Genomic DNA, 20,177 nt, shown 5'->3' on the forward strand with positions numbered 1-20,177 from the left:
GCCATCCATTCTTGAGAAATAGGTAATTGAAACACAGAGGAAGAAGAGTTTCCCAGGCTCAAACCGCTCCAGAGTGGAGTCTGGTGTATATTTAGATACAAAGGACTTCCCTCTTTCTGAGGTAAACCAACCAAGCCAGTAATCAAGAGGAATTGTTAACTGCCAGTAGAGCTCTGAACCCTCCGTCAGCTTCCCTCACCCAAATAAGTACTTTAGTGAAAGCTGACCCTACACCCATTTTACAGGCTGGAGATTTTAAACAGGAAGAGTTAAGTCATCAGTGGACACCAGGGCCAGGAGCAGTCTGGCTGAGAAAAACAAGCAGTTTCATGCAGCAGTCGGGAAGAGAAGAAAGTTGATGTGCTCTCAAAAGATGGGGAGAGACCCCTCCAACTGTGAGGGCAGGACAAAAAAAACTCAAGCCACTTAAGTGACCTGAGCTGAGTCTGAGAAGCTGTCACAGAAATCATCTCTCTTGTTTTTTAGCTCTTGAAGGCGGGTGTGGGTGGGACGAGGTCAGATGCCAAAGGGGTTCAATGAATTCATTACTTCTTGTTTTGAGGAGATTACATGCATCAAACTATCTTTTGAAAATTGCGCAAGTATCATGAACACATTCTTATGCTAAAAGATTCAAACAAGAATCAATTCCAGAGAGCAAAATATAAAAGTCAACTTTCATCCTCACTCCCATTTTCACATCCCTCCCCCAAATTAGCCAGGACTGTGGTTTGGCAGCCATCCTTCTGTCCCTATTCTATGCATTTACGTGTAATACATGGACATACATTATACAGATTTTTAATGCAAACAGGTTATGCTGTACACCTTGTTCTGCAAGTTGCTTTTTCCACATAATAATATATCTTGGGACTCTCCCCCTATCAGTGCATTTACCTCTATCTCATTCTTTTTAATGGCTGCAAAATATTTCACGGTATGGGCAAACAATTTAATCAGTTCTGTAATGATGGACATCTAACTTATTCCTAAATGTTCACTATTCCAACAGTGCTGCAATAAACCCCTTTGTACAAACACCTGCATGCAGAGTGTTTCTGTAAGATCGATTCTGGGACTCAGGTTGAGTGTGAGCTGATGAATAAAGCAGCTCATGTCTCCATTTATTTCTCCCGTTGACATAACATTCACATAGTCTCTGACATCCTTCTTTCCTCTGCCTTTGAGGACCGTTTCTTGAGTGACTGCTCCCAAGGAACTCTAGCATGGCTACTCACTAAGGAAACAGAAGACTCCAGTGGCAGGAAAATTAAGCTGCAGAAGCTGAGGTTAAATAAGACATTGAATTTGAGATGAGCCATTGGAAAGCAATTTTGGTCTCCCAAAGAGTTTCTTAATAAAGATGGCCTTGACATATGTTTACTTTCTTGGTTCCCCTACTATTTTTAGTTCCTTGGGCGAAGTTAATACTTGATTATAAATACATGCTTTTAAAATTTAAAAAAGGAAGGCTTATAACATAAATGAAGAAAGTTTCAGCTAAAATTAGCCATCTCCTCCCCCTGTAGATGCCCATCCTGGAGTGAACGGCATGTACCCTTGGAAGCGTCATTAGCTCCTTTACCCCATTAGCCTCCTCTTAGTACATTTGCCTCATGGTACTAACTGATGCCTCCTGACCTTAAAATCCTAATGTCTCTTCCAAAGGCCAAGTCTAAATCACAGCTACATCCAGCCTTTGGATCTGGCTTACCAGTTTTATTTTTATTTATTTGTCTCAATAAGGATTGAGGAGGGGAAGTGGAAAACGAATAGGTTAGGTCTGCCTTTTACAAAGGCCAGACCAGTGGGCGGTTTCAAAGGCAAAGCTAAATATAAATAAATCTTTGTTTGGGGGCCTTATACAATTGAATTGTATTTCACCTATCATGTTAGTAAAACCACAGCATAGCTTACAGCTATGTCAAAGATACACCTACTATTCTAAGATGTGTTTCCTTCCTCAACCGTAACTCCTGGGGGCTATGACAATCCCATTCCAGTTGCCACAGACATCTCCTCCTTGTTCCTCATGAGAAAAGTTTCTTCTTAACGGTGGTCTATTTGTTGGCTTGTTTATCGAGAGGCACCTTTCAAATTGTCTAACTTCAAAAATATAGGAGTTTGTTTATAATAGAAAAATAAACCTAAAAAGGCCATTGCAATTTGAACTAAAATTCAAATCTCAGGAAGAGGAGATTTGTTTGGAATTAAGATTTAGAAAGTTGTGATTGAGGACATCTGTTTGCTGGTTGATGGGACTGAATGGCTGGAACAAAGGAGATGAAGTGGTAGCATGTAGACTGGCTGCTGTGATCTCACCACGGTGCTTAGCATTTCATCTGGGGGAGAAGAAACGAGAGTAACAGGTGATGTGCCATAAACAAGGAAGTCCCACCATCTTCCATTTCTTTCTTTTTTGTTTTTTTACAGAGAAGAAATCTTATTTTTATGAGAGAGTTAAGAAGCAACTAAGATACTTACTTCCAAGGTATTATCTTCGGTCATGCTCCCTATCTTCTTTTTAGGGAATATTCAGCCCCTACAGCTACCACAAATGCAGCAAATCCCCATTTGAATTCTTTTAATAACGCACCAACAAAGAAAACATCGTTTCCAAAGTCACCTTGTATCTCCAAGCTTCACTGTGGTCCCACAGATCCCTTAGCCCTCGTGGGCCCAGCTTCTCCTGGACAGTGTCTAATGGGGTCCCTTCTATCTTCCATTGTTTATAATCAGGAAGTTCCACTTTACTGTGACCATGTACATGTCCACGTCCATGGGCCACGCACCTGACCCACGGCAAACTGACCTCTCAGAACACTCATTATTCAGCTCTCCAGCCAGAGCCACCATCTTCCATTTCTGAGACCCATTACGATGCTCTTCCATTAAGCAAGAGCCGAGGGGCATGCCTGCAATGCTCCCAAATTATCCTTTTTATTTTCAATAAATGTATTTATTTTTTTATTATTTATTTTTGGCTGTGTTGGGTCTTCGTTGCTGTGCACAGGCTTTCTCTAGTTGTAGTGAGCGCATGCTTCTCATTGCCGTGGCTACTCTTGTTGCAGAGCACGGGCTCTAGGTGCGTGGGTTTCAGTAGTTGCAGCACATGGGCTCAGTAGTTGTGGCTCGCAGGCTCTAGGGTGCAGGCTCGGTAGTTGTGGCGCACAGGGCTTAGTTGCTCCACGGCCCAAATTATCCTTTTGTCGTTCCTCAGGCCTCTCATTCCACCTGGCCCACCCAACCGTCTACTCTTCCACCCCCTGGGTGGGGCGTGGGGAGAGGTCTATGAAACATGTCTCTTCCCTCAGTTACAGATGGGGATGAGACATAGGACTCCTCTACTCTCAGATTCCCCAAATCAATGCTGTGGGTTGTGGCGGAGTGGCGTCCTAACCTTCCTCTGCTCACACTCAGGGAACTCAATGGTAGGGGTAGGGAACAGGATACTCCAGCCCATCCCTGCTCTCCGCTGACTCTCCTTCCCAGCCGGAGGGTCTTTAGTCAAGAGAGGTTGGGGAGGGTATGTAAGTGTGTGTACCCTGAATTCTTCAGGGTCCCGCTTTTTTTTTTTTTCTTTTTTTGGCCACGCCGCATGGCATGTGGGATCTTAGTTCCCCGACCAGGGATCGAACCCATGCCCGCTGCAGTGGAAGCGTGGAGTCCTAACCACTGGACAGCCAGGGAATTCCTGCCAAATAGTAGCTTTAAATGACAAAACAGTTTTATCTCACAGTTCCTGAAGATCAGGAATCTGGGCATGGCTTAGCTGGGTCCTCTGGCTCAGGCTTTCTTGCAAGACTGCAATCAAGGTTTCCTGTAGGGCTGCAGTCACCTTAATGTTCAACTGGGGGTGGGAGGGTCTGTTTCCAAGCTTACCCCTGGTCGTTGGCCGACCTCAGGTCTTCAATAACCATGAGCCAGAGACATCAGTTTCTTGCCATGTGGACCTCTCCACAGAACAGCTCACAAAATGGCAGCTTGCTTCCCCTGAACCAAGGGCTCCAAACATGAGAGAGAGAGAGAGAGAGAGAAAGGGAGAAAGTCACAGTCTTTTGTAACCTAATCACTTTTGCCACACCCTATTTGTTAGAAGGGAGTCACTAGGTCCAGCCCATACTCAGGGAGAGAAGATTCACAAGGACATGACCACTGGGAACCGTTTTAGGTGCTGCCTGCCACACTAAGTAATTTTCTTCTTGCTGACCATTATTGTTCTTACCATCCTGTCTTTATAAGATGAACTAGGCCATGTGATATGGCCAACCAGTCAACCCAGGCCTGGTAGTCCATACTTGAAGCACGTCCTGCCTTCTTCGACTAATACAGTGGTGTGCTTTTTAAAAATGAATACATAATGAAGCTGGGGGTGGGTGAGTGGGGGAGTCTTTTATAGCAATCTCATTGTTTGGATGTGTTCAGGTATTGGGACTCCCAGATCTACAATCTGTAGCATTTAGAGGCATGAGGCTTCCCTCCCTCAGAATGGGCCTATATCCTCTCCAGCATAGCCCTGGAAGCCCTTTGCACTACCGATGCTCTATTGAATGTCAGGGAGTTAGAGTAATTATGCAGGAAAAGACTCAAGGTTTCCCACTGAGTGTCTAGGTCTAGGAAATGCAGCTGAATAGAGTAACAATGCCAAGGGACTATCAGGCTTGTTGTACTCTTCAGACTTTGTTCTGAATAGTCTTGGGAGCACAAGCTGAGATGTGGAGAGGCTTATGAAGGCGGGTGGTTTGGGAAGGAGAGAGGAAATGCAATGGACAAGAAAGGTGCTGAAGATGACATTCTGCTAACCCCGTGGGGGAGCTTAGCAAGTCATGTCACCCCTCTGGGCTTGAGTTCATCCTCTCAGAAATGACAGGTTTGAAGCAGATAATCTCTACATTTTATGGGTAAATGACCAGTAGAAAGAATTTATGAGAAAGCTAGTAAGGAATGAGTTTAGTTGTTGGAAAGAAAAGGGGATGAGTCAGTGCTGACTCATCTGTAAGTGATGACTTACTAAGAAGTTACTGAAAACAATTTATGAGATGTAAAAAATATCATACTGTATACTTTTTCTTAATTTTAATAAAATTTCACGTTGGTATAAAGACTACTGTTTTGTGGGCTTCCCTGGTGGCACAGTGGTTAAGAATCCGCCTGCCAATGCAGGGGACACGGGTTCGAGCCCTGGTCTAGGAAGATCCCATATGCCGCGGAGCAACTAAGCCTGTGTGCCACAACTACTGAGCCCGTGTGCCACAACTACTGAACCTGTGCTCTAGAGCCCATGCTCTGCAACCACAGAAGCCACCGCAATGCGAAGCCCGCACACCGCAACGAAGAGTAGCCCCTGTTCGCCACAACTAGAGAAAGCCCGCACGCAGCAACAAAGACCCAACACAGCCAAAAATAAATTTAAAAAAAAAAAGATTACTGTTTTGTAAATACAGAGCTTCTTTCCTTTTGGAAGCAACCACCTACTATTCTTCTCTTCAATCCCCCCCCCCCCCACACACACACACACACACACACACACACACACACACCATCCACATGATTACCATGGAAGCCACCATGTTAGTGTGCCGTGATTCTACCCCTGTCTGCAGGTAACTGGTGCACTTGTCTGAGCTGGGACACTCCTAATCCTTAACCGGTTTGGATCTAGAAACAGGTGGTCTAGTCTTTCTTAAGAATCTCAGGACTATGAATGTGAAGCTGGGGCATTCAGGGACCACACCTTCTCCTACTTGGACCAGGGAAAACTGGTCTGGAAAGTAAGGAGGTAGCAAAGTAGACGTACGGAGGAAAGCCACTGAGATGGAGAAAGAACACAGGCAGCATTTGCATTACTGGTTCCAGTAATTGCTGAGGCTGGGCTGTTTTCTTGTCATTTAGTTTCTTAGATAGAACAGGATTCTCATTAACTCCTCCCTTTGGTTAAAGCAAATTTGATTTGGGTTTCTGTCTCTTGCAACCAAAGGAGGGAAAAAACCTAACTTATTCACAAGTTCATTATTAGAAACAATTGTTAAATTATTAAAAGTATAAGGAAGAACACAAAAAGTGACCAATAATTCTACCAGTTTGAGATAACTTCTCCTAACATTTTGGAATATTTTTCCTGTCACTTTTCTATGCATTTACATAAAGGAAATTAGACATTTGACAGGAGTTTTAAATTCATGCTTTTTTTCACTTAAGGATTAGGTTGTGGGCATTTTCTTGTGTCAATCAATATATTCTTCAAAAATATCATTTTTATAACTCTGACAATTTACGTTCATGAGAAGTAAGTGACTGGATCTGGTTGACATTTTGGAAAGATTCTGGCTGTGGAGTGGGGATCAGATTGGAGGTAAACATCCAGAAAGATGAGATCAGAGACACTGAGAGAGGAGTCCAGGTGACTGCCCAAGTTGGTTAAGATGAGGGTGGTGACAGTGAGGATGGACAGAAGAGGAAGGACTCCGAGGCCATGTAGTAGGTAGACTCAATGGGCTGTGGGGTTAATTAGGGTCAGGGAGTAAAGGGAAACAAGACATCTAGAACGACTAAGTGAATGGTACAGCCATTTATGAAGACACAATTCTGGAGGAGAAGCAAGTTTGGAGGGAATAAAATGAGTTTAATTTTGGACATGTTGAGTTCTAAGTGCTTTGCAGACATTCAAGTCTTGATTTTTAATTAATTAATTAATTGATTGATTGATTGATTATTTTTTTAAAAAATTTATTTATTTTTGGCTGCGTTTGGTCTTCATTGCTGTGCACAGGTGTTCTCTAGTTGCGGCGAGCGGGGGCTACTCTTCGTGTGGTGCACGGGCTTCTCATCGCTGTGGCTTGTCTTGTTGCAGAGCACGGGCTCTAGGCACGCGGGCTTCAGTAGTTGTGGCACGAGGGCTCAGTAGTTGTGGCACACGGGCTTAGGTGCTCCGTGGCATACGGGATCTTCCCGGACCAGGGCTTGGGCTTGAACCGGTGTTCCCTGCATTGGCAGGCGGATTCTTAACCACTGCACCACCAGGGAAGCCCTCAAGTCTTGATATACGGGTAGCAAGCAGGAGATAAAGATTTGGAGTAGAGACAGGAGATAAGGATTTGGGAGTCATCTGCATCCATGAGGTGATTAAAGCCACAGGAATGAATAACGTCACCCAGGAAGAGGGTTAAGAGTGAGAAGGGACCTGAGGAGGATAGAAGAAAGAATCTCTGTCAAGGAAACTAAGGAGGAGGAGCCAGAAGGGTAGGAAGAAAAGTAGGGGAGTATAATATCATGGAGCCCAAGAGAAGAGACTTATTCAAGGAGGAGGAAACGGCCCACAGCGCTGACCACCGAGGGAGTCAGGCAAGGTCTGGCAGACGTCGTCGACAGCCACCTTCCCCATGTCCATTCTCCCCTTCTTCTTGGCTTGTCACACTCAGTCCTAACTGCTACACAAGATGAGAACTGAAAAGTGTCCTTTGGGTTTGGTGGCATGGAGCTCACTGTGTTCTTGAGACAACAGGCTCAGAAGTTTGGGGTGGACTGAGAAGTGAGTGTGAGGTGGGACAGCGAAAACCCGAAGTGAAGAGGACTCAAGCTCAGCTGTTGGAGGGCAGGAGTGGGGTGGGGACTGTAGGTCTGGGGGAAGGTAGGATCAAGACATGGGTTGGTTTGTTTTGAGATAAACTAAAGCAGAGCTCATTGAAATACTGATGGGCAGGATCAGCAGAGACTGAAGGACAAGGGAGACAGAAGGTAAGAGAGCAAAGATTCCTGAGCAGATAACACAGATGACAGGTGACAGCAGCCAGCACACAGGTCCTGCGGCTCCATATGGGTGTCTTCCACTGTAACAGGAGGGACAGAGAGGAAAACGGTGGGATAAAGGCAATGGGAAGCCAGGGGTGACAGGGACTGTGGAGCATGAGCCACAGCCTCCCTGAACACAGTGCTGAGTTAGATCCCCAGAGCTAGGGGGGGCTTCCTTCCTATCTTCTCTATTAATAAATCCTGGGCTTCCCTGGTGGCGCAGTGGTTAAGAATCCGCCTGCCAATGCAGGGAACAGGGGTTCGAGCCCTGGTCCGGGAAGATCCCACATGCCGCAGAGCAACTAAGCCCGTGCGCCACAACTACTGAGCCTGAGCTCTAGAGCCCGAGAGCCACAACTACAGAAGCCCGCGCACCTAGAGCCTGTGCTCCGGAACAAGAGAAGCCACCGCTATAAGAAGCCCACGCACCACAGCGAAGAGTAGCCCCCGCTCCCCGCAACCAGAGAAAGCCTGCGTGCATCAAGGAAGACCCAACGCAGCTAAAAATAAAAATAAATAAATAAATAAATAAATAAATAAATAAATCCTATCTTTTCTATTAATCTCCAGTAATGGCTCTGTTCACAAATATCAAAGCCAATCTTTTATAATACTATAACAAATCTGAGACCAAATAGTCTAAATTCATCTCCTCCTGAATTAGCCTCTTCAACATGTATGTACTGGGTCAGAATATTATACAGTGGGGTTACAGTGTCCAGGCACATCACTTCTGTATCCTACTGGCTACCTCTAAGGAAAATGAACCTCAACCGCCAGCAGCCAGAATGGAAAGAGAAGCCTCAAAAAGAAACTTGCATGGATATCCACATGGAATGCAATGAAGTTGGACCCTTACCCTTATTTCTGGGCTCTCTATTCCGTTCCATTGAATGTCTGTGTCTATATGTCTGTTTTTGTGCCAGCACCAAATCATATGTCTGATAAGGGGCTTGTGTCAAGAATATATTAAAAATATATATATATAAAGAACTCTTAACTCAAAAAGACTACACAATCTAAAAATGAACAAAGAATCTGAATAGACATTTCTCCAACTCCCATGAAGATAGATAAATGGCCAACAAGCCCATGAAAAGGTGCTCAACATCATTAGTCATCAGGGAAATGCGAATAAAAAACACCACTTCACACCAACTAGGATGACTAGAATCGAAAAGTCAGATAATAACCAGTACTGGTGAGGTGTGGAGAAATCGCAATCCTCATACACTGCTGAGGAGAATATAAAATGGTGCAGCCACTCCGGGCAACAGCTTGGCAGTTTCTCAAGAAGTTATACAAAGAGTTACTCTTGACCCAGACGTTGCACTGCTAGATACATACCCAAGAGAAATAAAAACATATGTCCACACAAAAACTTGCACACAGATGTTCCTAACAGCATTATTCGTAATAGCCAAGATGTGGAAATAACCCAAACACCCAAACTAACGAATGGATAAACCACATGTGGTAAATCCATACAACAGCTTGTTATTAGGCCACACAAAGGAATGAAGCTCTGATATGTGCTATATGTAGATGAACCTTGAAAACATTCTGCTAAGTGGAAGAAACTGATCACAGAAGACCACATACATGATTCTGTTCATATAAAATGTCCAGAATAAGCAAATATATAGAGCCATAGACTAGTGGTTGCCTAAGGCTGGGGGAACATGGGGGTTGGGGAGTGATGGGTAAGGGTTTCTTTTGGAGGCGATGAAAATGTTCTATAATTGATTGTGGTGATGGTTGCACAACTGTGAATATATTAAAAACTATTGATTTGTACACCTTAAATGGGTGAATTGTATGGTATGTGAATTATATCTCACTAAAGCTGTTACCTGCCCCTGCCTCCAAAAAAAAGACAAAGAAACTCTCAGCTAAAGGGCAGCTTCCTTCTACCCAGCCTGTTCTCTCTGTGAGTCACGGATACTCTCAACCACCTAGTCTAAGTAGAGGGGTACCCAAAATGTGGGTCACTGGGATACAGTCATGGAACTGTATCTCTGCACTGAGCAGCCATGGGCATGGTGTTGGATCATGGGCCTCAGTTGCCCTTTGTCTCAACAACTTGGCTCCCTTCTGCCTGAGCCAGTCCAGGATAAGTTCTCCTTGTGCCTACAACACACTGAGCCCTTATTCCCTGGCACGTGCTATGTTATTGCGAAGAAAACCAACAAGTTTTGAATCTGCTTACATACTAGAAGTATACATCAAACTTGTTAGGCAAAGGCAGGAAATGGTATGTGTTACATTACATTTTTCTTACCACCTACTATAAACAGAGGCTGTTTAATGTCTTGGTTTTTGCTCATTTAAAAAAAAAAATCACAAAATATTTCTTGAATTCTGACTGCCCTTTCCTAGTGCTTCATAGCTTAGAGGATTTGGGGTGGTGTTGCACATTTGAGAATGTTATTGCACTTGAAAAGGCTGGCAGGGGTCCTTGAAATTGAATGACGAATGTAGGGGTACTCTGGAATTGAAAACACTGCAATTATTTTCATTTTATTTTATTTAATTAAACAAAATTTGCTAATTTACAGTAAGGATTGAATCACATAATCATCTAGTTAATTTTGCCACTTCCTGTGAGGCAAGGGACAGTGTGGGTCGAACCTTCAAGAATTCTGGGAAATCAGGCCCTGTAACCAGAAGCTCTGAGGCAGGATGAAATTCAACCTCCTGGTAGAAATAGCAAGGGCATTTAGAAATGCCCACAGACTTTGAGGATGTACAAAAATAGTACCCCTTTATAAAAAGAGGAGCCACAGGTAGTCCCACATTTGGAATCTGGGGAAAAATCAGAGAATTTATCTTGAGGTAGGAGAGAGCTGAAAGGGTTGGTTGAGGAATGGGCTTTACAAAGCCTTTTACGATGCTCTCTGAGGAGCTATTATATAAAATGCATTGGAACTCTACCACCTAATTTAGAGGAATTTCCAGAAGACCATGCTGAGTGATTAAGGCAAGATAAAGAGATATGGGTGTAATCAACACCCTCCCAAATTCATATGGTCTCTCAGAGAGTCCCCAGCAGGGGTGAGCCCCATTGCTCACAGCAGTAACTTGCTCATGAAGGCACTTTGTTTGCCCTTTCCTGTTCTAATTCCCCAGTCTTTCACACTGCTGCCTGGGATCACCTGCCAAATAAACTACTTGCACCCAAACCTTTGTCTCAGAGTCGGCCAATTCAAACTAAGACATGGAGACCTTAGGTGGCAGCCACCCACAGGCAGACTTCATATACCCCAAGCCTCGCATACAACTCTAAGGAACAAGGGAGGAGTCCCCCAGATACAACTATGACTGAACATCCAGTAACTCTAACTATATATCATGACTGAATTGATGTCATGACTTGATCTAAGTCAATTTGGCCATGCTGCATTTGTGACATTCTTCTGTAAGTCAGTAGCTTCTGGAAATCAGAGATAGGTGGGGGCTATAGCTCCCTGGCACCATCACCACAACCTCCTTAGGAGATGGCGTTTTATGATGAAAGCCAGTCTGGGACCAAGTCTACCAGATGTGTGAACATTTATTAACAGCACAAAACAATAGTATTTCTTCTTTGGTTGTGGGAGATGTCCCCCTCTCTGTCCGCAGGCCTCCACTAAGTGTCCTGCATGAAAGTTTCACTTCCAAGATAGATGCAATGAGACAGCAGAACCGGCCCACCCTGTGGTCTGTCAAGTGACCTGGAGCTCATGGGACCAATGAGGTTTTTAGACCTTGTGCTCTGTTCCAAACAGTTTACACTGCTGGGACTGAGGGATATGTTTACCCTATAGGTCTGAGGATGGAGCCTCTATGGCATTTCTAGCCAAGTGCAGACCCCAAACACCTACACATCTCACCACTGGAAGATCCTCAACAAACCCTTTGAGGTAGATTTTGAATATTTGAAGTGCTTATGTAGCCACCTTTGGAAGTTGGATTCCTGTTTAGGGTATTTCAAATGCTAACTGCTCCTGGTTAAATTTACACACACACACACACACACACCCTCTGTTTACATAAAGTATTTAAATGACCACACAATAATAGCTAACATTTATTGACCATCTACTATGTGATAGACACTTAAAAGGAACTCATCTTTAACCCTCCAACGCTCCAATAAGGTGGGTTCTATGAATGTTGCCATTTTACAGATGAGGAAACTGAGAGGGAGGGACGGTAACTCCCTCACCCAAGTCCCACAGTTTGTAAGTTGCGAATCAGGGGTTCAGACTCAGGCAGTCTGGCTCTAGAGAGGCCAGCCCCTTAACCATTACATTTCACAGCCCCCAATGAGGGGCAGTGATAGTTAATTTAAAGAAATGTAGAAATATGATATTCCTGGAGACTGGTTCAAGATGGTGGAGTAGAAGGACGTACACTCACTCCCTCTTGCAAGGGCACCGGAATCACAACTAACTGCTGAACAATCAACAACAGGAAGACACTGGAACTCACCAAAAAAGATACCCCCCATCCAAAGACAAAGGAATAGCCACAATGAGATGGTAGGAGGGGCGCAATCACAATAAAATCAAATCTCATAACTGCTGGGTGGGTGACTCACAAACTGGAGAACACTTATACCACAGAAGTCCACCCACTGGAGTGAAGGTTCTGAGCCACATGTCAGGCTTCCCAACCTGGGGGTCCGGCAACGGGAGGAGGAATTCCTAGAGAATCAGACTTCGGAGGCTAGCGGGATTTGACTGCAGGACCTTGACAGCACTGGGGGAAACAGAGACCCCACTCTTGGAGGGCACACACAAGTAGTGTGCGCATCGGGACTTGGGAAGGAGCAGTGACCCCATAGGAGACTGAACCAGACCTACCTGCTAGTGTTGGAGGGTCTCCTGCAGAGGCAGGGGGTGGCTGTGGCTCACCATGGGGACAAGGACACTGGCAGCAGAAGTTCTGGGAAGTACTCCTTAGCATGAGCCCTCCCAGAGTCCACCATTAGCCCCACCAAAGAGCTGGGTAGGCTCCAGTGCTGGGTCGCCTCAGGCCAAAAACCCAACAGGGAGGGAACCCAGCCCCACCCATCAGCAGACAAGCAGATTAAAGTTTTACTGAGCTCTGCCCACCAGAGCAACACCCAGCTCTACCCACCACCAGTTCCTCCCATCAGGAAGCCTGCACAAGCCTCTTAGATAGCCTCATCCACCAGAGGGCAGACAGCAGAAGCAAGAAGAACTACAATCCTGCAGCCTGTGGAAGGAAAACCACATTCACAGAAAGATAGACAAAATGAAAAGGCAGAGGACTTTGTACCAGACGAAGGAACAAGATAAAACCCCAGAAAAACAACTAAATGAAGGGGAGATAGGCAACCTTCCAGAAAAAGAATTCAGAATAATGATAGTGAAGATGATCCAGGACCTCAGAAAAAGAATGGAGGCAAAGATCGAGAAGATGCAAGAAATGTTTAACAAAGATCTAGAAGAATTAAAGAACGAACAAACAGAGATGAACAATACAATAACTGAAATGAAAAATACACTAGAAGGAATCAATAGCAGAATAACTGAGGCAGAAGAATGGATAAGTGACCTGGAAGACAGAATGGTGGAATTCACTGCTGCAGAACAGAATAAAGAAAAAAGAATGAAAAGAAATGAAGACAGACTAAGAGACCTCTGGGACAACAACAAATGAAACAACATTCGCATTATACAGGTCCCAGAAGGAGAAAAGAGAGAGAAAAGACCCAAGAAAATATTTGAAGAGATTACAGTCGAAAACTTCCCTAACATGGGAAAGGAAATAGCCACCCAAGTCCAGGAAGTACAGAGAGTCCCAGGCAGGATAAACCCAAGGAGAAACACGCCAAGACACACAGTAATCAAACTGACAAAAATTAAAGACGAAGAAAAATTATTGAAAGCAGCAAGGGAAAAATGACAAATAATATACAAGGGAACTCCCATAAGGTTAACAGCTGATTTCTCAGCAGAAACTCTACAAGCCAGAAGGGAGTGGCATGATATATTTAAAGTGATGAAAGGGAAGAATCTACAACCAAGATTACTCTACCCAGCAAGGATCTCATTCAGATTCAATGGAAAAATCAAAAGCTTTATGGACAAGCAAAAGCTAAGAGAATTCAGCACCACCAAACCAGCTCTACAACAAATGCTAAAGGAACTTCTCTAAGTGGGAAACACAAGAGGAAAAAAGGATCTACAAAAACAAACCCGTAACAATTAAGAAAATGGTAATAGGAACATACATATCGATAATTACCTTAAACATGAATGGATTAAATGCTCCAACCAAAAGACAGAGGCTCGCTGAATGGTACAAAAACAAGACCCATATATATGCTGTCTACAAGAGACCTACTTCAGACCTAGGAACACATACAGACTGAAAGTGAGGGGATGGAAAAAGATATTCCATGCAAATGGAAATCAAAAGAAAGCTGGAGTAGCAATACTCATATCAGATAAAATATTTTAAAATAAAGAATGTTACAAGAGACAAGGAAGAACACTACATAATGATCAGGGATCGATCCAAGAAGAAGATATAACAATTGTAAATATATATGCACCCAACATAGGAGCTCTTCAATACATAAGGCAACTGCTAACAGCTATAAAAGAGGAAATTGACAGAAACACAATAATAGTGGGGGACTTTAATGCCTCACTTACACCAATGGACAGATCATCCAGACAGAAAATTAATAAGGAAACACAAGCTTTAAATGACACAATAGACCAGATAGATTTAACTGATATTTATAGGACATTCCATCCAAAAACAGCAGATTACACTTTCTTCTCAAGTGCGCACAGAACATTCTCCAGGATAGATCACATCTTGGGTCACAAATCAAGCCCCAGTAAATTTAAGAAAATTGAAATCATATCAAGCATCTTTTCCAACCACAATGAGATTAGAAATCAATTACAGGGGAAAAAAACGTAAGAAACACAAACACATGGAGGCTAAACAATACGTTACTAAATAACCAAGAGATCACTGAAGAAATCAAAGAGGAAATCAAAAAATACCTAGAGACAAATGACAACGAAAACACAACTATCCAAAACTTATGGATGCAGCAAAAGCAGTTCTAAGAGGGAAGTTTATAGCAATACAAGCCTACCTCAAGAAACAAGAAAAATCTCAAATAAGCAATCTAAACTTACACCTAAAGGAACTAGAGAAAGAAGAAGAAACAAAACCCAAAGTTAGTAGAAGGAAAGAAATCATAAAGATCAGAGCAGAAATAAATGAAATAAAAAACAAAACAATAGCAAAGATCAATAAAACTAAAAGCTGGTTTTTTGAGAAGATAAACAAAATTGATAAACCATTAGCCAGACTCATCAAGAAAAAGAGGGAGAGGACTCAAATCAATAAAATTAGAAATGAGAAAGGAGAAGTTACAACGGACTCAGCAGAAATACAAAGCATCCTAAGAGACTACTACAAGCAACTCTATGCCAATAAAATGGACAACCTGGAAGAAATGGACAAATTCTTGGAAAGGTATAAGCTTCAAAGACTGAACCAGGAAGAAATAGAAAATATGAACAGACCAATCACAAGTAATGAAATTAAAACTGTGATTAAAAATCTTCCAACAAACAAAAGTCCAGGACCAGATGGCTTCAGAGGTGAATTCTATCAAACATTTAGAGAAGAGCTAACACCCATCCTTCTCAAACTCTTCCAAAAAATTGCAGAGGAAGGAACACTCCCAAACTCATTCTATGAGGCCACCACCACCCTGACACCAAAACCAGACAAAGATACTACAAAAAAGAAAATTACAGACCAATATCACTGATGAATATAGATGCAAAAGTCCTCAACAAAATACTAGCAAACAGAATCCAACAACACATTAAAAGGATCATACACCATGAACAAGTGGGATTTTTCCAGGGATGCAAGGATTCTTCAGTATATGCAAATCAATCAATGTGATACATCACATTAACAAATTGAAGAATAAAAACCATATGATCATCTCAATAGATGCAGAAAAAGATTTTGACAAAATTCAACACCCATTTATGATAAAAACTCTCCAGAAAGTGGGCATAGAGGGAAACTACCTCAACATAATAAAGGCCGTATACGACAAACCCACAGCAAACATCATTCTCAATGGTGAAAAACTGAAAGCATTTCCTCTAAGATCAGGAACAATACAAGGATGTCCACTGTCGCCACTATTATTCAACATAGTTTTGGAGCTGGAGGAATCGGACTCCCTGACTTCAGACTATACTACAAAGCTACAGTAATCAAGACAATATGGTACAGGCACAAAAACAGAAATATAGATCAATGGAACAGGACAGAAAGCCCAGAGATAAACCCACGCACCTATGGTCAATTAATCTATGACAAAGGAGGCAAGGATATACAATGGAGAAAAGACAGTCTCTTCAATAAGTGGTGCTGGGAAAACTGGACAGCTATATGTAAAGGAATGAAATTAGAACACTTCCTAACACTATACACAAAAATAAACTCAAAATGTATTAGAGACCTAAATGTAAGACCGGACACTATAAAACTCTTAGAGGCAAACATAGGAAGAACACTCTTTGACATAAATCACAGCAAGATCTTTTTTGACCCACCTCCCAGAGTAATGGAAATAAAAACAAAAATAAACAAATGGACCTAATGAAACTTCAAAGCTTTTGCAAAGCAAAGGAAACTACAAACAAGATGAAAAGACAACCCTCAGAATGGGAGAAAATATTTGCAAACAAATCAACAGACAAAGGATTAATCTCCAAAATATATAAACAGCTCATGCAGGTCAATATTAAAAAAACAAACAACCCAATTGAAAAATGGACAGAAGACCTAAATAGATATTTCTCTAAAGAAGACATACAGGGTTTCCCTGGTGGCACAGTGGTTGAGAATCTGCCTGCCAACACAGGGGACACGGGTTCGAGCCCTGGTCTGGGAAGATCCCACATGCCGCAGAGCGACTAGGCCCGTGAGCCCCAACTACTGAGCCTGCGCGTCTGGAGCCTGTGCTCCGCAACAAGAGAGGCCGCTATAGTGAGAGGCCCGCACACCGCGATGAAGAGTGGCCCCCACTTGCCACAACTAGAGAAAGCCCTCGCACAGAAATGCAGACCCAACACAGCCAAAAATAAATGAATAAATAAATAAATAAAATTTAAAAAAAAAAAAAAAGAAGAAGACATACAGATGGCCAAGAAGCACATGAAAAGCTGCTCAACATCAGCAATTATTAGAGAAATGCAAATCAAAACTACAATGAGGTTTCACCTCACACCAGTTAGAATGGGCATCATCAGAAAATCTACAAACAACAAATGCTGGAGAGGGTGTGGAGAAAAGGGAACCCTTTTGCACTGTTGGTGGGAAAGTAAATTGATACAGCCACTATGGAGAAGAGTACGGAGGTTCCTTAAAAAACTAAATATAGAACTACCATATGACCCAGCAATCCCACTACTGGGCATATACCCAGAGAAAACCATAATTCAAAAAGACACATGTACCACAGTGTTCATTGCAGCGCTATTTACGATAGCCAGGACATGGAAGCAACCTAAATGCCTATCAACAGGTGAATGGATAAAGAGTGGTACATATATACAATGAATATTACTCAGCCATAAAAAGGAATGAAATTGGGTCATTTGTAGAGATGTGGATGGATCTAGAAGCTGTCATACAGAGTGAAGTAAGTCAGAAAAAGAAAAACAAATATCGTATATTAATGCATATATGTGGAACCTAAAAAAATGGTACAGGTGAACCGGTTTGCAAGGCAGAAATAGAGACACAGATGTAGAGAACAAACGTATGGACACCAAGGGGGGAAAGTGGCGGGGGGGTGGTGGTGGGGTGAATTGGGAGATTGGGATTGACATGTATACCCTAATATGTATAAAATGGATAACTAATAAGGACTTGCTGTATAAAAATAAATAAATAAAATTAAAAAAAAAACGAATTGTGACATTCCTAATGTGACAAAATTTGAGAATTTGACAGAGAAAGATGACTGCATCACATCTGGTGAGCAGTTAGTAGCTGTCAAAGTCTGTGCTGGGAAGGCAAGTAAGTGCCCAGCACACTCAGAGCTGGTAGGAGTGGCCCGAGCCCCACACGAAGACCCTGCCCCACAGCTGGCTGGCCCAGACTCTCTGTCCAGGATGTGGAATACGATCAAGATTCCAGTTCAATCTGACTGGCCTCTTGAAAACAGAGTGACTGTGGGAGTTTCATCCCACTTCATCGACTGGAAAGACGAGAAAGCTGGTGTGCAGCGCAGGAGCAGCAAAGAACACTCGGAAAAGACTCCATGGGCTTCAGGAACCAAGACCCAACAGCATCTCCAACTTACACCTTCAAACACATACAATCCCTCTTTTTGGCTTAATATACTGCAACCCAGAGTTCTAACGGATGCACCTATTACATGTTTTGAAGCCGAAAAAAAAAAAGAAAAAAAAAATCACATGACTACTTCAGTAAGATTCACGGGCAGCATGAGAGAAGGGACCAAAAGCAGAGAAAATGGAGTTTAGAATAATGATCCAGGCAACAGAAAATGATGGCGCAGAGACAATGGAAACAGAAAAAGGGGGCAGGTACTTTGACAGCTACTAACTGCTCACTAATTGTGATGCAGTCATCTTTGTCAAATTCTCAAAGGAGGGAAGGGAGGGAGAACACAAACATTCTGGTCCCTTCTCTGAGTTCCATTATATCTTCTTGGTGGCCAGGTAGTTTGATAAGGATAGGGTTTCTCTTCTCCCATAAAAGACTGATACACTCTTACGCACTTTTTTCCCATCTGTTTAGAATTAATTCTTGAAGGGTTTATTTTAAGATGTTTCCAACATTTTATTGTAAAAACTTCCAAACATAGCAAACTTTAAGGAATTTTGTGGCTACTCATACTCCCACACACCCAGCTCGAGATCACATCACCGACATTTTGCTAATACTTGCTTTATCACATATTCAGTCATGTCCGTCCCTCTACCCAACCATTAATCCCTCTTACTGTTGGTGCCATTCAAAGTAAAATGCAGACAAGAGAGCATTTCCCCCTAAATCATTTGGTGGCAGTATCAACTAGAGTTCAATATTTGCCTAGTTTTCTTTTAATGTACAATTTAAATACAGTGAAACACAGCTTAAATGTACTTTCACTGAGCTTGGGCACACACCTGTACAAGCCAAACACTGATTAAGATGTAGAATGCTACCATCATTCCAGAACAAGCCCTCGGGCCCCCTTCCCAGCCCAGTGCTGTCCCCATACCTCTACCCTCAGCCCAGACAAGCTACTGCTTTTCATCCTAGGTAGTTTGGCTTGGGCTGTGTCCAACTCTCCCTGAGGCACCGCAGTGCATTCCAGGCCGAGGTCCTCAGGTCAGTCTGAGGGATGAAATGCGGCCCCTCTGCATTCCTTCCCAGCCCAGGAATGGCACGCGCTGTGCCCTTTCAGCGCTGGCGATAAGCAAGCCCTGCACTCGCCTGGCCCCGAACATCTGTGAAGATGATCATTTGAAAAATGACTGGGACTAAAAACAAGAAAGCCACACAGCCTTCCATAAAACTAATATGCAAATCTAAATTAAAAAAACAAAACTACTAACAAAAGCTGGACTGGCTAGCAAAACTGGATTCTCCTAAAAGAAAGCCAAAAGCTTACTGTGTATATTTCCATATGGTTATACACTTCATATCCTTAAATTGCTAAAGGCATAGGGTGTAATAGGAGGATTAAAAACAAAAGAATTTAAAAGAACCTGAGCCTGAACCACAAAATAGACCAAGATGTCTGTGTTTTTAAAGATACAGAACCATCACTCTAACAAATTACTTTCCTGTTCAATATATATGTGACATTTCACCAGTTATTTTGTATGACCGGTGGCCAGCTCGGTTGTCAGCATTCTCCTGTGCAAGCCCGTGGACGATCCCTGGTTACACCGGAGCCCACGGCACACACAGGGTCTTGCGTCTCCCAACCCCATCTAATATTTTTAAGGGCGAGAGAGAGTGTGTGTGTTTGGGGGAGGTTGCTGGAAGGGTCTACGTGGAAGGCCATGTCACTACAGGCCCTGTCCCTGCAGTGGTCCTGCCCCAGGGCGGGCTTCACCGATGCTCTAGAGCCCAGGGGGGCACAAGCGCAGCTGAGGAGCCTCGCCTCCTGCTGAGCCACGTCGACCACCACCACTGGAGGGGCTGGGAAAACAGGCTGGAGTGCAGGCCCCTCCGCCCCTCGACTCACCTTCCAGGACAGGAGGTGACACGAAGGCGCACGAGCCAGGAGTCTGTTCTTAACAGGAGCCACCTCTCCCCACAGGCCTGTTTCACGCTGGATGGAAAATGCCCCACTC

The 20,177-nt window shown here is 43.3% G+C and overlaps 1 long non-coding RNA gene across 1 annotated transcript; it reads right to left on the bottom strand.

The window, feature by feature from the left end:
* Positions 1 to 1,127: 1,127 nt before the first annotated feature.
* LOC118892084 lies at positions 1,128 to 20,127 on the bottom strand. Its single transcript, XR_005019232.1, has 3 exons — positions 20,069 to 20,127; positions 3,883 to 4,005; positions 1,128 to 2,342 (listed from the first exon to the last, which is right to left on the bottom strand). It is a non-coding gene; the product is annotated as an uncharacterized LOC118892084 (long non-coding RNA).
* Positions 20,128 to 20,177: the final 50 nt, after the last annotated feature.

This window comes from Balaenoptera musculus, chromosome 3 (assembly GCF_009873245.2).
Source record: "Balaenoptera musculus isolate JJ_BM4_2016_0621 chromosome 3, mBalMus1.pri.v3, whole genome shotgun sequence".
Lineage (NCBI taxonomy): Eukaryota > Metazoa > Chordata > Mammalia > Artiodactyla > Balaenopteridae > Balaenoptera > Balaenoptera musculus.